This window comes from Musca domestica, unplaced genomic scaffold, assembly GCF_030504385.1.
Source record: "Musca domestica strain aabys unplaced genomic scaffold, Musca_domestica.polishedcontigs.V.1.1 8, whole genome shotgun sequence".
Classification (NCBI taxonomy): domain Eukaryota; kingdom Metazoa; phylum Arthropoda; class Insecta; order Diptera; family Muscidae; genus Musca; species Musca domestica.
Window position 1 is genome coordinate 12408462 of NW_026712409.1, and position 16479 is coordinate 12424940.

The window sequence follows — 16479 nt, forward strand, 5'->3', positions numbered from 1 at the left end:
CGATCTTCTCATAGAGGACCCGACGATCTTCTCATAGAGGACCCGACGATCTTCTCATAGAGGACCCGACGATCTTCTCATAGAGGACCCGACGATCTTCTCATAGAGGACCCGACGATCTTCTCATAGAGGACCCGACGATCTTCTCATAGAAGACCAGAAGGTCTTCTCATAGGAGGCCCGAAGGCTTCTCATAGACGGTCTTCTTCTCATAGAAGATCCAATCGAAATTTTACGGAAGTTCCAAATATTCGCGACAAGGATCAGAAGATCTTATTGTGGAAATTGAGAGTAGCTGGAAGAAATATAGGTTAGAGAGAAAGGGCACTTTGGACACTACCAAGGACACTGGGTTTTCATAAAAAAAACCAGACCAAAGTCCTTTTCTCTCGAAGAATAATATATTATCATTGAATTTTAAACGAATAGTAAATCCTCCGGAGGTCTTTTTCATTTCTTCCAGTTGCCCTTACTACTGCCCTCACCCTCCCATGTACCATCATAAATCATAAAAAAGAATCACAAGAATTGATGTGACAAAGAATAAAAAATAAAAAACACCGACACACACAGGTCTTCATTATGGTCCTTTGTCGTTGACGACGGCCTCTCCTATGTCCTGATGACTGTAACCATTGCTGACTGACATTGCTGTTGCTGTTGTTCTCGTTGGTTTTGCTTTTAGTTGCCGGCGCCATCCACCACCTCTCTCTTCTGATAACATTCATTTGTTGATAATCCCTCATATTTATTTTTGCAAAATTATTTGTTTAGTCTGATTGAGGATTTCACAAGTGCATTCTATGGCATATTCTCAACCCCTCAAAACTACGCTGTTAGTCTCCGCCCACCACCGCATCTTCAAACAACAACAGCAAACACTGCAATACTTTCATCTATGCTGCCACACATAGTTTACTTAAAGATTTTACTTGAAATCCATTGTGAGGTCTGACAAAGAAGCCAACATGGGAAGGGGCTAGATAGGGTGGGGGGTAGAAAAAAACGATGCCAGATATAAACGACAAATTATTGCATTTCCTGCAGATGCAAGTCCTCTGGGTGTTTAGCTTAACCCTTGAGAAGTACCATCTAGAAGTGGAAGCAGTAGCAGCCGGATGAAGGTAGTAAAATCACAAGATTGAGTTTGTGGTAAAGTACTTGTTATTTGCGGCTTACATTGCATCTCAGAATGTTGACAGCTTTCGGGGTCGTCGTCGGAGGAGGAGAAGGAGAAGGAGGCGAACCGACAAAGTGAGCAAGCATATCACACAGAAGAACAATCGAAAGAAAACAAATACAAGATTCTTGCAACGAATTGGCATGGTAGGCATGGCAAAGGTTGCCTTGAGTGTGGGGTGAGGGGGGAATATGATTGTGGACATAACAAGGCCGATGTCAATATGTAACAAAGGTTACGAGAATTTGTAGTTTGCCAATCGGATACAAATAGACAAGGAATATCGACTAAGTGGAAAAAAGAAGCTTGTAGATTGCCTGTAGCATTCTAAAAGCATAACTATGTCCCAACGTGATCTCTGTTGATAATCAATAGACCAAGGACCGTTTATGGTTTTTCTAGGGTCTTCTGTGAATATTTAAACCTTCAAACGCCATCTGTGAATGGAAGCTCTGCTAAAGACAATCTTTAGATGTAACCTCGTTTTGGATTTAGATCATATCTGTGTTAGATTGCCTTAAGGTCTTCTTCTAGAAAGATAATAGAAGACCTTAAGATGATCTAACAACAGAGATGATCTACATCCAAAAAGAGGTCCTTTCTGAAGAATGTCATAAGCAGCGCTTCCCTTTACGGGTGGCCTTTGGAGGTGTCATTGTTCACGGAAGACTATAGAACTGTTAACGGTTCTAAGTCTCTCATAAATAAGATACATTCAAGACTTGTGTAAGACCTTCTAGGCCCAAAGAGGAAAAAGAAGAGGAAAATATAAGTTTTTCAAGGTCTAATAAAGATATGCAGAAGATTGAAAGTCTTCAAGATCCATTGAAGAACTATTAAAAGTCTACAAACGCCTTTTAGTGTGTATTCAGGATAGATAGATAATCTCCTGAAAATCTGCAAGATCTATAAAATACTTGCAGCTGGTTTTCCAGATCCACAGAAGATTTGTAAAATATATGCATGTTCATTAAAAAAATGCCTATAAAAGTTCTTCATGGTCCTACTGGTCTATAGAGAATTTAGAGAAAATCTTGCAGGTCAAAATAGAATCGTTAAAAAAATCTTACGATCAAAAGACGACCATTCTATAGAAGACCTGAAAAGGAGGCTTCAAAATCCTTACCTGACTGAAGGGGGGTTTTAAGGTCCACGGAAAGTTACAAAACATCTTCAAAGCACATAAAAGCCCCGCTGAAGATCCCCATGGTATTGAAAGTCTTTTTCGAAGGTCTTCAAGGTCCATAGAAGAACTGTTAAAGATCTCTAAGGTCTATAGAACATTTTCAGGATGTTTACAAGGACTATAGAAAATAGCTTGTAAGTCCCACTGATCCATAAAAGATCTGTGGTGGTATTAGAGTCCAATTGCAAGTTCAGTAGCTTGACAATAGGGTCTTAAACCATCGATGTCCATCCAAGCTTGGCACAAAAATAAACTATTCCTCTCTTTGCTTATGTCCGCCGTTGTTTAACAATTGGGCATTACTCTTTCATACATTCTCTCCAATGTTTTTCTTTTTCGGACACCGAAGACCTTTAAAAAATCGTATCTCTTTACAAACGATTTTAACAGCTTTCTTCAATAAGAGCTTCAAATTATTATTACTTACTTACTATCGAAGAGGTTAATAGAATCGTCGCTCTTATGGTAACGTTTAAAAATTATTTTGTTATTGAAAACGTCATAGAAGAGCTTTAAAAAGTCTTCTCTCTACAGAAAAGATTTTAAACACTTTTTTTAGAAGAGCTTTTAATGATTATTACTCCTATAGCAGAGCTTTGCAGGGTCGTCTCTCTTATAGAAACGCTTCAAAAGTCTTCTCTTTTATTGAAAACGTCAAAAGATCGTCACACTTATGGAAGAGCTTTAAATGAGTTTCTCTCTTGTAAAAGAGCTTAATAAGTCGTCTCGACTTCTTGTAAGAGCATTATCAGATCATCTTTTATAGAAGATTTTTAATAACATTCTCTATTAAATAAGCGTTATAAGGGGTTCTCTCTTTTGGAAGAGCTTTAAACCAGTTTCTTTTTTACAGGGCTGTCATAGATCTTCTTTCTTATAGAAAAGCTTTAACTGGGTTTCTCTTTTGTATGTGTTCTGTCTAAGAAAAGCTTTTAATGTCTTATTTCTTGCTTTCTTATTGAAAAGTTTTAAAAGGATTTCTCTCATATAGAAGAGCATTAAACCAGTTTCACTTTACAGAGCTTTAATAGGGGTTATTCAGTAGAAGATATCTAAAGGGGTAAAAGATTATCTCTCACACAGAAGACTTAAAAAATCTTCTTTCTTGTAGAAAATCTATGAAAAATCATATTTTTATTGAAGAGCTAATAGGTCCTCTCTTTTATAGAATTGCCTCACAAAATTTCCTTTCAGGTGTATAGGGGTTTAAACATTTAACAGAAGCTTTGAAAGATCTTCTGGCTTATTTACCGACTTATTGAAAACTTGGAAAGACCTTTAATCTTATAGAAGAGCTTCAACAGGTTTCCTCTTTTATAGAAGTGCCTTGAGAAGTATTTCCTCATTTAGAAGGCCTTAATAGGTATCCTGAGAGCTTTAAAAGAATTTATCTCTTATACTTATAGAAGAGCTTTAAACTAATTTCTTTGATGTAGAATAACTTAAATATGTCTTGTCTCTTATAGAACTACATCTACAAAAAAACCGAAGACCGTAAAAGACCTCTAAAATGTCGTCCATCATCAGAAGACTCTTTATATATCTTCCGTCCAAAAGAGACTTCCGAAAGTCTTTATTTTTATGTTGACCATGGAAATCTTGAAGAGGTCTGAAAGAATTGTAGACGGTGTCCTATCCCTAGAAGAGCTGCAGGACATCTTCCATCCCAAAAACTCCTGTGAAAGTTGTAAGAGTAAATTTATTCCTATAAAATTTGTGAAAGATCTTCCAACCCTACGAAACCTTAAGAAGATCGTCTATCCCTTTAGATCTAAAGAAAGGCAGGACCTAAAAGAAAGGTATTCTATCCCTAGAAAACTTAGCAGGGTTTTTTAACCGTAGAAGAGCTTTCAAGGATCTTGGGTTCAACAAATCATCTCTTCATAGGAGACTATTAATGTTCTGAAAGTTCTGATGTATATGGGGTACATAGAAGACTTGGAATAGCTCTAGAAGACTTGTAAGAAGTATCCTATCCCTACAGGAGCTGTAGAAGGTCTTCCATCACATGAAAAATTGTGAAAGCTGTTAAAGGAAATTTACCCCAGAAGATCTGCGAGAGATTTTTCAACCCTTAAGGAGATTTTTTATCCCTATAAGACATGATCGTTAGAAAGCTTGCAAGAGAAGTCGTCTATCTCTAGGAAACCTGTAAGGGGTTCTAGCAGTAGAAGAACTTTCAAGGATCTTGGGTCCAACAAATCATCTCTTCGATGAGACATTTTTAAAGGGTCTTCTATCCATAGAAGTTTTTTTTGTCCAATACCCAGAAACCTGAAAATATTGGAAACTTACCAATAAAACACCTTCAGTAGAAAATTATCCTTGGAAGGTCTTTTTTCTATAGAGAATCTTTAAAACTTCTTGTGTACAGGGTGAGATGAAAAAACTGCAACTAACTTCATACCGCTGTCATTTCAAAGCCACTCGTCCGACAGCTGCGTACAAAAGCATTTTGGTGAGAATTTTCCAGAAAAAAAGTTATTCGTCATGGAATTCAAGCGGGATAGTGTGATTTCTTTATATTTGGCTGGAAAGCCAAAAGTAGCTATGGTTGGAGCATTTAAATGTGAATAAATCTTTAGTGCCTCGTACCATCGCTCGTGACCGTGATACTAGTACTGGTAGCGTATCCTGACGACAAGGAAGTGGACGGAAAAATAGCAACATCAGCAGAAATGGTTCGAAAAGTAACGAAGCTACTTGATCGAAACCCTCATCGCAGTGGTCGAAAAAATGGCTCGTGAGCTGAACATATCGCAATATTCCATTCGGCAAATATTGACAAATGAGCTCGGGGTAAAGCCATTGAAATTCCAAAAAGGGCAAGAGCATACATCGCAACTGAAAGAAAATAGAGTCAAAAGAGCTAAAGAGTTGCTTCGCTTGGCCGAAAGTGGTGAACTGCCGAATTTGGTTTTCTCCGATGAGAAAACATTCGTTGTCCTGCAGTTTGTAAACAAACAATATGATCGTGTTTACTTGCCAAAGAGGTCAGCTGAAAATGTGCACCTTCGGTTGGCCACCAGAACTCAAGCGCCAGAACCATGGTGATGGTGTGGGCCGCCATAACAGCCGATGGTTGCTCTTCGCTCGTATTAATCGTCCGTGACATCAGAATAAATGCCGAATATGACCTCGAAATTATTCTGGAGGGTGTATTAAAGCCTTGGACATGTATACATTTTGGCCGCAGATCTTGGTAATTCCAACAGGACTCAACACAATCGCACTCTGCACGCGCCACCCAAGAATGGTTACAAAATGAGGCTCCTCGCTTCATTTCCAGCGCACAATGGCCACCAAAATCTCCGGATACCAATCCGTTATACTATTGTGTCTGGAGTATTTTGAAAAGCAAGGTTGGCTCTAAAAAATACCAAAATGTTGATCACCTCAAGCAAGCGCTTCGCCGGAAATGGGCCAAAATACCGCAAAGCAACATTCGGGCAGCGTGTGATGGTTTCATTGGCCGTTTGAAGGCCATAATTCGTGGCAAAGGTGACCAATTCGAACAAATCTAAACTTTTTGTAAAATATGATGCTATTTCCGACAATTTTTTGCTTTCATTTAATAAAATTTAAAAAAAAGTGTAAAAATTATGGGGTTTGATTTTGTTGCAGTTTTTTATCTCACCCTGTATAGGAAAACTTTTGAAGGTACTCCGTGTTCAAACTATCGCTTCTATTAGAAATCAGGCAAGTTCCCTTTTCGGCTACATTCTAACACACAATGAGTGAATTTTTTTTCAAATTTAGTAGTTTTTCACACCAAAAATAACAACAACAACAAAAACAGCCGAACTTCATTGCAATGTTTTTGTGATTTTGTGTTGACGACCAAATTTATTGTCTATTGCAATTTTTGCGGGGGATGTCTGTCTGTCTCTTTGTAGCTGTTGCAGCAACTTCAGCCAGATGGAAGTTCGGTTGGCTTAGTTGTTGCCAATGTTGTAGTTGATGTAATTTATTGTGGCTACTGTGTTGTTTTTGTTGCTCGAGTACTGCGATGTAGGAGTCTTGCTAGTGTCAATATTGTTGCCACATTCGTAGAAGTGTTAGGGTACCAAAACAGCATTTTTTTACTTAAAATCCTATCCGGCATTGAAAACCGAGTTTGGTTGAGGTTGCTTAAATCTGGGAGCAGAAAAGTGCTAAAATTATGGATTTAAATAAAGTCTTCTAATTTTAACGTTAGATTTATTTCTACCCAAAGTATAATTTTAGAGGATCCTTAGAAGGCCTTTAAAGAGTCCTTCATCCATTAAAGAATTATTGTAAACCTCACTTCTACAGTAATCCCTTTAAAATGTACACCTCACTTTCCAAAAATTCCTAATAATATTAGGCCATCTATCTCTAAAATACCTCTGTGGTAGATCTTGACAAGAACTCCCTTCAAAGTCTTTCCCCTGTCAGTTTCCAACCAACTTCCATTCAGCTTCTGCAATTTCCATGCCTGGTTTTATTATTACTTAGGAAATAACTACAATTTCTCAAATAACTATTTAGTATACGACAAATTTTTTACATGAAAACCAGAAACGCATATTACATCCTTTACAAGGACCTTGATAATGGCATTGTTGTCAATACAAACATGAAACAAAGGCGTGACACTTTCACAAACATAAATCTTTATATGTTTCTATTTAAACAAATTAACCATTCCCTGTTTCACACTAAAGGATTAGCTATTATCCTCACACCTCCACATGCACACTCAAACAATAACCACGAAAAGTAATTTTTGGTTAAACAATTTTCTTTTATTGGCTTTGAGGTTTTCCATTTTCCAAAATTCTACAGACAAAGCATAAGCAATTTTCAATTACTCACTTAAATAATGTTGTGTATATTAAATTTCAATCACAAATTCATTGTTGAAGACATCATTAAACGCACTTGTACACACAGACACTCACACATAATTATACAAACATTCCGATACACCTCTCCTCTCCTAGATCTTTCTCAAGGTTTTGCAACAATTTAATTGGCATTTTATATTAATTACCTCATCTACATGGCTGTCAATGATGATATTGTGAACATCATGACATATACGAGTGGGGAGAGACCATAAGAGAGGGGGAGGAAAGGCAACCAACTATACAAACAAAAGTGAATCCTGTCATCAGCAACATTATGGTCAGATATGGGATTCTAAATAATCACCATTACTCTGTGACACAATTAACAAACAAATGATGTTCTCCATTCGAAGTAACAATTTGCTATGAAAATGACTTTGGGGGCCAAGCTTGCAGTGGGCTAGCCCAGGTGACAGTGGGACGAAACGAGAGTGACATAAAGGACCAAGAAAAAAATAACGCTATGAAAACGAAAGTATCAAATGTATCGAAAATAGGATTTCTGTAGTCTTTTCAGATGAGCTGGAAGGAGGTCATTCAGCCGAACTTTGGAACCCCCTATAAACGATGTGGATGGAGGTCTGAATGACTTGGATAGAAAAATCTTTAAAAAAATCATAGAGGCAGTTCTCAGGACCAGCTGGAGAGATCGTTAAAGACCGGATTAGGGTAAAACAAAATGAGACAAAATGAAGGAAATTCTTATAAGCGGCACCTTCTATAAAGGACGAGCTGGAAATTATTCTATTTTGATGAACTGATGCTGATCAGCATTTCACATAGATGAGATGATGGAAAACTCCACACAGGAACTGGAAGCAGTTTTTATAGACGAGCTAAATGGATTCCTCAGAGACCTCATAGTCGAGCTAGGGGGCAACTCTCCAAAGACGAGCTGGAGGGAGGGTCTCCATAGAAGAACTGGAAGGAGTCGGCAATGATGAGCTGGAGAAAGACTTCAAAGATCTGAAGGAGTTTCTCCAAATTGAAGGGAGTCGCCCTTCATAGACGAGCTGGTATTAGGAAGTCTCCCATCATAGACGAGCTGGTAACAGGGAGTCTCCCTCCATAGACGAGCTGGTATCAGGGAGTCTCCGTCCATAGACGAACTGGTTTCAGAGAGTCTTCCTCCATAGACGAGCTGGTATCAGGGAGTCTACTTCCATAGACGAACTGATATCATAGAGTCTCCCTCCATAGACGACTGGTATCAGGGGATCTCCCTCTGTAAACGATCTGGTACCAGGGAGTCTCTCTCCATAGACGAGCTGGTGTCAGGGAGTTTCTCTCCATAGACGAGCTGGTATCAGGGAGTCTCCGTCCATAGACGAACTGGTATCATAGAGTCTCCCTCCATAGACGAGCTGGTATCAGGGCATCTCCCTCTGTAAACGATCTGGTATCAGGGAGTCTCTCTATATAGACGAGCTGGTGTCAGGGAGCTTCCGTAGATAAGCTCTCAAGGGAGTCCCCTAGACGAGATCTGAAGGGATGAGTCTCCATAAATAAGCTCCGAAGGGGAGTCCCACAGACAAGCTCTGAAGGGAGTCTCTATAGAACAGCTCTGGAGGGTGTCTCCATAGACGAGCTCTAGAGGAAGTCTCCAAAGGCGAGTTCTGGGGACAGGAAGTCACCATAGACGAGCTCTGGAGGTAATCTCCATAGTTGAGCTCTAAATGGAGTCTCCATAGAAGAGCTCTGGAGGGAGTCTCCATTGAAGAGCTTTGGATGGAGTCTCCATAGACGAGCTCTGGAGGGAGTCTCCATAGAATATCTCTGAAGGAAATCTCCATACATGAGCTCTGGAAGGAGTCTTTATAGATGAGCTCAGGTGTTAGCCTCTATAGATGAGTTCGGGGGCAGGAGGTCTCCATAACTACAAAGGAAGTCTCCATTGGCGATCTCTGGGGACAGGAAGACACCATAGACGAGCTATGAAGGGCGTCTCCACAGTCGCGCTATGAAGGGAGTCTCCATAGATGCGCTGCAGCGAGTGTCCCAGAGAAGAGCTTCAACGAGTCTCCCCTGGCCGAGGTGGAGTAAGTCTCCCATGGGGAGATAAAGCGGGTTTCCTATACACGGGCTGAAGCAGGGAGTATGTACATAGGCAAGCTAGAGTATACCGTAACTGAAGTAGTGGAAAGAGATTTTTGAAGAAGAGGTTAGGATGTGGATATATTTTAGAAAAAACTGGAAACAGTTTTTATGGACATGGTGGAGGAGGTCTCTATGGACGATCTGTAAGAAGTCTCTAGAGACAAGATCGTGTGAATCTCCATGCTGGAAATATTCTCCAGACTATTTTTAGGAAGCCGTTCGCATTCGCAGGGGAGTCTTAGATGAAAGATATATAGAAGAGCAGGAGGTACCAAAATCAGATGAGTAGCTAGGAGGCTTTATAGACCACCTGTTCCAGAAGGTAATTATTGGGTTTCTGTGAACGGCTGAAAATGGTCCTCCTTTCTCCATTTGGCTCCACAGTAAAAGTGCAATTTGCCAAAATATGAGGAAGCCTGGAGGGTGTGTTTTCCAAATGTAATGGAATTTTTGGTGTGAATGTGTAAACACACACGCATGTTGGTGAAATAGTTTGTTTGTATATGTGAGGTTGTAAATAATGGCAATAACACCTACACTAACTATGATCATTGCCAACAACGTCATCATCATTATGGCCTTACAGGTCATAATCATTGCCATAGTTACACACACTGGCAATGGGAACATTGCCTTGCACAACAACCTCATTATGATCATATCCCAACGTTGTTATTGTTTCTGCTGCTGGCTGCCTGAATGCAGACCATTAGAACTGTGGTCGATTATCGTCCGTGTGCAAACACAACAATAAATGACCATGGACGACTGACGACTATCACCACATTCAGTCAGTCATTCATTCAATGCTCCAATGCAACGACCAACAATTCTTCATCTCTCCATCTAGTCTTTGCAGCTATCACTTGTTCGAAATAAAAACTCGATAACACCAAACACAAACAACAACAACAACAGCAGCAACAGCAACAACTCCTAAAACACAAACTTCAGCACTTGGTTTTGGAGTTACTCAACAATTCCAAAAATGACAACATACAAAACCCGAAAATTTTGATTTATTACAACATCCCGAACACATAACTGTAACTGACGGACAAAAGTTTATGATGTAAATTCGAAATCCTAAATCCAAATTACACATACATGTGCAGATCTAGCGTTGTCGTCACTCACAATGTGTGTGAGTGGTGAACATTGTTTGTCTGACTGTCTGACGGTTGTTCTTGATATCAATGTCATGACAATGGATGCATTTATAGTGGCTGCATTTTTGAACAATTATTGGTGGGGAGGGGTGAGTGGGGGTGTTGTAAGGGCGTGTTAGGTAAAACTAGCAACCAAACTTAAAATTTAAATGGCAAAGTTCCGGTGATAGGATTTAAAGCGAAAAATCGAAATAAAAACCAGTAAAGAAAGTCTTAAAGTCGGGCGGGGCCGACTTTATGATACCCTACACCACTTTGCTAATTTAGTAAAGCTCCGCATAACAATTAAAAGTTTTTATGGGAGAATTCAATCATACACGCTATGATTATAATTTAAAGCTTAAAGGACTAAATATGCCGAAGCATTTGTATCTTTTAAATTCGGACTTGTATTGCCCATTTGGTGCACCATTAATTTGAAATCTGATAAAGATATATATGGAAGCTATATCCAAGTCGGAACCGATCTCGATAAAATTTCTGAGCTGTATTTGATATATATCCCTGAATATCGTTGTTACAGAGTGCATATTACGGCTGCGAGCTATAGCTATATATGGACATATGCGAGCTATAGCTATATATGAACCGATCTTCACCAAATTCGACATACTACCTTCTAGACTCATTTCGGTCGTAAGTGCCAAATTCCATCCCATTTGGGCAAATATTAGACGTTTGGTGCACAATAAAAGGTAAATCGGAACGAAGTTATATATGAGAGCTATATGCAAATCGGAACCGATCTCCATAAAATTTTGCAAATGTATTTCGGAGCTGTATTTGATATATATCCCCGAATATTGTTGTTACAGAGTGCATATTACGGCTGCGGAGGACAAAAATAACACATCGGATAAACAATATATATGGGAGCTATATCTATATCTGAACCGATCTTTACCAAATTTTGCATACCTATTTTCAGGCCCAATTTGGTTGTATGTGCAAATTTCCATACTATTCGGGCTGATATTATACGTTTGGTGCACCATAAAGGGCAAATCGGACGAAGATATATATATATATATATATATATATATATATATATATATATATATATATATATATATATATATATATATATATATAGTTTATAATCATTTTGGTTATTCAAAATTTTTACCCTAGGTGGAGGAGGTACCAGAATAAATGGTACGATCTCTACCATCTTTATAACAGATCTTGTGTTGATAGGAATATTGAGAAATATCGGATGTCAATTTCGCGTTTTACAAGCTTCATGGATATTCAAATGAACACAATCGGATTCTTATATCACATTTTATAAGAGTTTTAATTATCCAAACTTGTTACCCTCTGTGGGGAAGGTACTTGATAGAGTGGAGAGATATTGTCCATTTCTGCAACTGGCCTAGCACTAATGCAAATATTAGGATCTGCAAGGTTGGAACAAAATCGGAGTATTCCTTCTCTTTCTGTGCAGTCAACTATTCTCGAATTCTTGCGAAACCCGTCGCAGTGGCCGAAAATGGTTCGTGAGATGAACATATCGCAATATTCGATTCGGTAAATATTGAAAATGTGCACCTTCGTTTGGCCACCAGAACTCATAACTCAAGCGCCGGCCATGGTTATGGTGTGGGCCACCATAACAGCCGATGGTCGCTCTCCGCTCGTATTAATCGACCGTGGCATCAGAATAAATGCCGAATATCATATCGAAAATATGCTGGAGGGTGTATTAAAGCCTTGGGCATGCAAAAATTTTGGCCGCAGACCTTGGACATTTCAACAGGACTCAGAACCATCGCGCTCAGCACGCGCCACCCTACAATGGTTACAAAATGAGGTTCGTCGCTTCATTCCCATTCCCACAATAGCCACCAAAATCTCCGGATACCAAGCCGTTGGACTATTGTGTCTGGAGTACTTTGGAAAGCAAGGTTGGCACCATGGTACAATGAAGAGAAGGTAGGTCAACTTTGAAAAAATTTCAAGTATAGAGGTCTACCTGTTTGGCTTGTAATGTCAGAATTAGTATCAAAACAATAAAAAATCAAACAACTTGTTGCATTTATTTTGAATAAATAATTGAAAACCGCGAAAACTGAATGAAAGGTCAACATTTCTTTTCAAAATCATGTTCTATATATCTTTTATGGTTTATTTCGCGACATAAACTGTAGACTTTGTCGATGCATATGTTGCAATAAGCATTTTGAAAACACCCGAATTTGAATATTTTCTGAACATTTTTTTTATTATTGAAAATAATATGCACACATAAACAAATGAAGTTGACATATTAAGCCAGAAAAATAAAAAAATTGAAATCATATGGTAGTTCTGCCCTACCTTGAATTTATTGTACCATGGGTTGGCACTAAAAAAAAAACCAAAGTGTCGATTACCTCAAGCAAGCGCTTCGCCGAGACAGAGCCAAAATACCGCAGAGCAACATTCGGGCAGCGTTTGGCCGTTTGAAGGCCAGAATTCGTGCCAAAGGTGATTAATTCGAACAAATCTAGACTTATTTTAAAATTTGATGCTAATTCCAATATTTTTTGCTTTCATTCAATAAAATTTAAAAAAAAGTAAAAATTATGGCGTTTGACTTTGTTAAAGTTTTTTTTTTATCTCACCCTAGTTTTTAATTTTTTAAAAAGAATAATTGGCAAATATTTACCTCTAAAATAAAAAAAATCAATTTTTTTTAAATTACCAAGGAGAATATTACCATAGCCATTGCAAAATAGACCCACATCAAATTTCTCTCAAAAATTGTTCAACGCCTCCACATGCAAACCCTAGAAACCAACAGTGTCCTCAATATCAAATTTCAGGATTCCAGCTCTATCCCTCTATTTAATACCAAATTTAGTAGCATTCAATAGCATTTTCGGACAATTATAGTACGCATTTTCCAAACAATCCCCATATCTCAATTCCAGATACCAACAGAGACCTCAATATCCAATTAGAGGATTGATAGGACACCACTAGGACGACTTCGAATGTCTTGAAGCAGATTTCGTACAAAGAGTGAAAAACTGATATTTTATGAGGCATGTTTTGACCGTATCAAATGAAGCTTATCATCTGTAGCCTAATGACTGAGGGTATAAAAATAGCCAATATATTCCAAATACCAGAAATCAAGAGTTTTTTTTTACACAGGGGCTGACCTTCAATCCATTTTGAATTTCAAACATCCTGGAAAATGTGTAGGCCAATGTGGCTAGAGGGGGTATGTATCATTTGATACGGTGGGAACGTGTCTAGTCGAAATAACGGTTTTAGATCTTAGCTTTCTCTGGACCAAATCCGTTTCAGAACATTTGTCTGATCCTTCCGTCTGTCTGTCTGGCGGGCTAGTGCGCACGATAACTCTCAAAGCGAGTACCCGATTTGGTCCAAACTTGGCACATCATAATATTTTTGTCAAGCTTAGATCGAGTTCGGAGATGGACAATATCGGTCCACTCCATCAAGAACCTCCCCACAAAGGGTCAAGTAAAAGGATAATCCAATTTTGCTCCAACTTTGCAAAACCTACTTTTTTCGTCAGTGCTAGGTCAGATGTTAAAATGGACAATATCGGTCCATCCATCCATCAAGAACCTACCACAAAGGATCAAATTTCTGAATAATTACAACTCTTATAAAATGTGATGTAATTGTCCGATTCTCTTCAAATTTCACACATCCCAATATTTATATTAATCCTGGTCTGGTGTTACGATGGAATATATCGGTCCACTCCTTCTGGTACATCCTCCACAAAAGGACGAAATTTAAAAAAAAATATTTTCTGCACAGAGAGAAAAACAATAATCCGGGTCTTCTCCAACTTTGCAAATCCTAATATTTCCATTGGTGCTAGGTTAGGTGCATAAATGGACAATATCAAGTACCTTCCCCCCGACAAATGTTCAAAATTTTAAATAATTATAACTCTTATAAAATGTGAAGTTAGAACCCGATTTTCTTTAATTTTCATGCATACCAATATTTTTATCAAGCCAAGGTCTAGTGTTAAGATAGGATATATCGGCCCACTACTTCTGGTACCTCCCCCACAAAGGTTCAAAGCTTTGAATATCCGTGAAGTTTATAAAACGCCAAATTAACATCCGGTTATATGGAGACTTGGTACATCTGAATGTTTTCATCAACACAAGATTATATAAAGATTATAGAGAACGGGTCATTTCTTCTGGTACTTCCCGCACAAGGGTCAAAATTTTAAATAACCAAATCGATCATAGAATGCGAAATTAACATCCGATTCCATGCAAACTTGGCACATCTTAATATTTCTATCAACACAAGGTCTGATATATATCTGCGAACCCCTTCTGATATCTCATCCACAAAGAGACACGATTTTTAATATTTTTATCTTTAATTGGATATAAAAATTCGATTTTCCTGTAATTTTTGTTTTTATCTGCATTAGTCGAAGTATGAAATTGGAATTCTGCGGTCGACTACATCTGGTACCACACGCACATTTTACCATTTTCTTCAAATTATCATATATCTCATATGAAGTGAAGGAAGTAACCAATATAGTCCAAACCGGGTACGTCACAATACCCATACCATTTTTATTTAAGTTCGATACGAAATGGAAAATATTGGCCTATTTTTTCGGAACCTTCTCAATAGAGGGTCAACAATTTGAATAAAATTGACTGAGGGTGTACGTCTCTCGGTTAACCAACTCATACTTTTTAACTTGTTTTTAAATATATAAGTTTTCACCTGATATGGAATTGCTTCTGGTATTGTAAACAGATTGAAAATATAAGTATATATAGAAATTAATATATCTTCCATCTTATATGGAAGGGTATCGCAAGCTTTTTAGACTTCTAATAATTATAACAAGTAGAACTTATGTTTTCCCATAAGGAAGCAGATCTTATGGTCTCTCCCATATAAAAATAAAACATTATAATCTTTTCTCTACCAAAAAGTCCTTATGATTTTTCATCTTTAATAGCCATTATGGTCAACAGTTTATTACCATGGAAAATAAGCACACACCCACCCACACACACACACTGTCATAACAATTCAACATTCATAAAAATATGTCATCCATTTTACGGCCAATGGTGATTAGCATAACAATTTTCTGTGAAAATAATAAATTTTTTGTTGTTGTGTTTTTCGTTTTTATTTCGGTGCGGAATTGGTGAAAGTGTTTAAAAATGCAATTAACAAAATGACTTTTCGGCTGTGTATTTTTGGAAATGTGAACAACATAACAATATTCGGTGTTGGTGTGCATCATAAAATGTAACCTTTTTTTGGAGGGGAGGTGGAAACTCTACGTGAAGGACCACAATATGGAATACACTAAGGCATTATGTTGTAGCAAGTCGATGAAGAACATCGGCAACAACAAAAATATCATTATTCTAATGATCATAAATAATTGGACATCATAAATTTTTATAGGAGTCACGTTTTGTACACTCACTTTTTTTTGGGCATATTTGGGGGGAGGGGAGGGAAAGGTTCATGTGGAAATAATCAAAAGTCCTGTTTTGCACACTCATGGGTTACAGTGTTTTTGTGAGGATAATGGGGGAGTTACGAGGAGAAAAGGGGAGAAAAAGGTGAAAATGAGTGGGAGTTCGGAAGAAAGTCTATAATGCAGAATCTGTAATCGTGTGAAAATGACTTTCTTCAAGCGGCCACAATGAAATCCTTATATGTCATCTGAAGATAAGCACTGTGAACCACATTAAATAATTACAGGAAAAATTCAGCAGATTATGAAAGGAGAACTTAAAATAGAAGACTCGGAGATTTGAAAGTTTACACAGCAAAGTATCCTAAATATGGGGGGTTGGTAATTCCTCCTTCTTCCACATTTTTGAAATTTTGCGAACTGAGAATTTCGGGAATCCAATGATTTTAGGTATACAGGGTGAGATAAAAACTGCAACATTGTAAAATGCCATAATTTATACATTTTTTTTCAAATTTTACAAA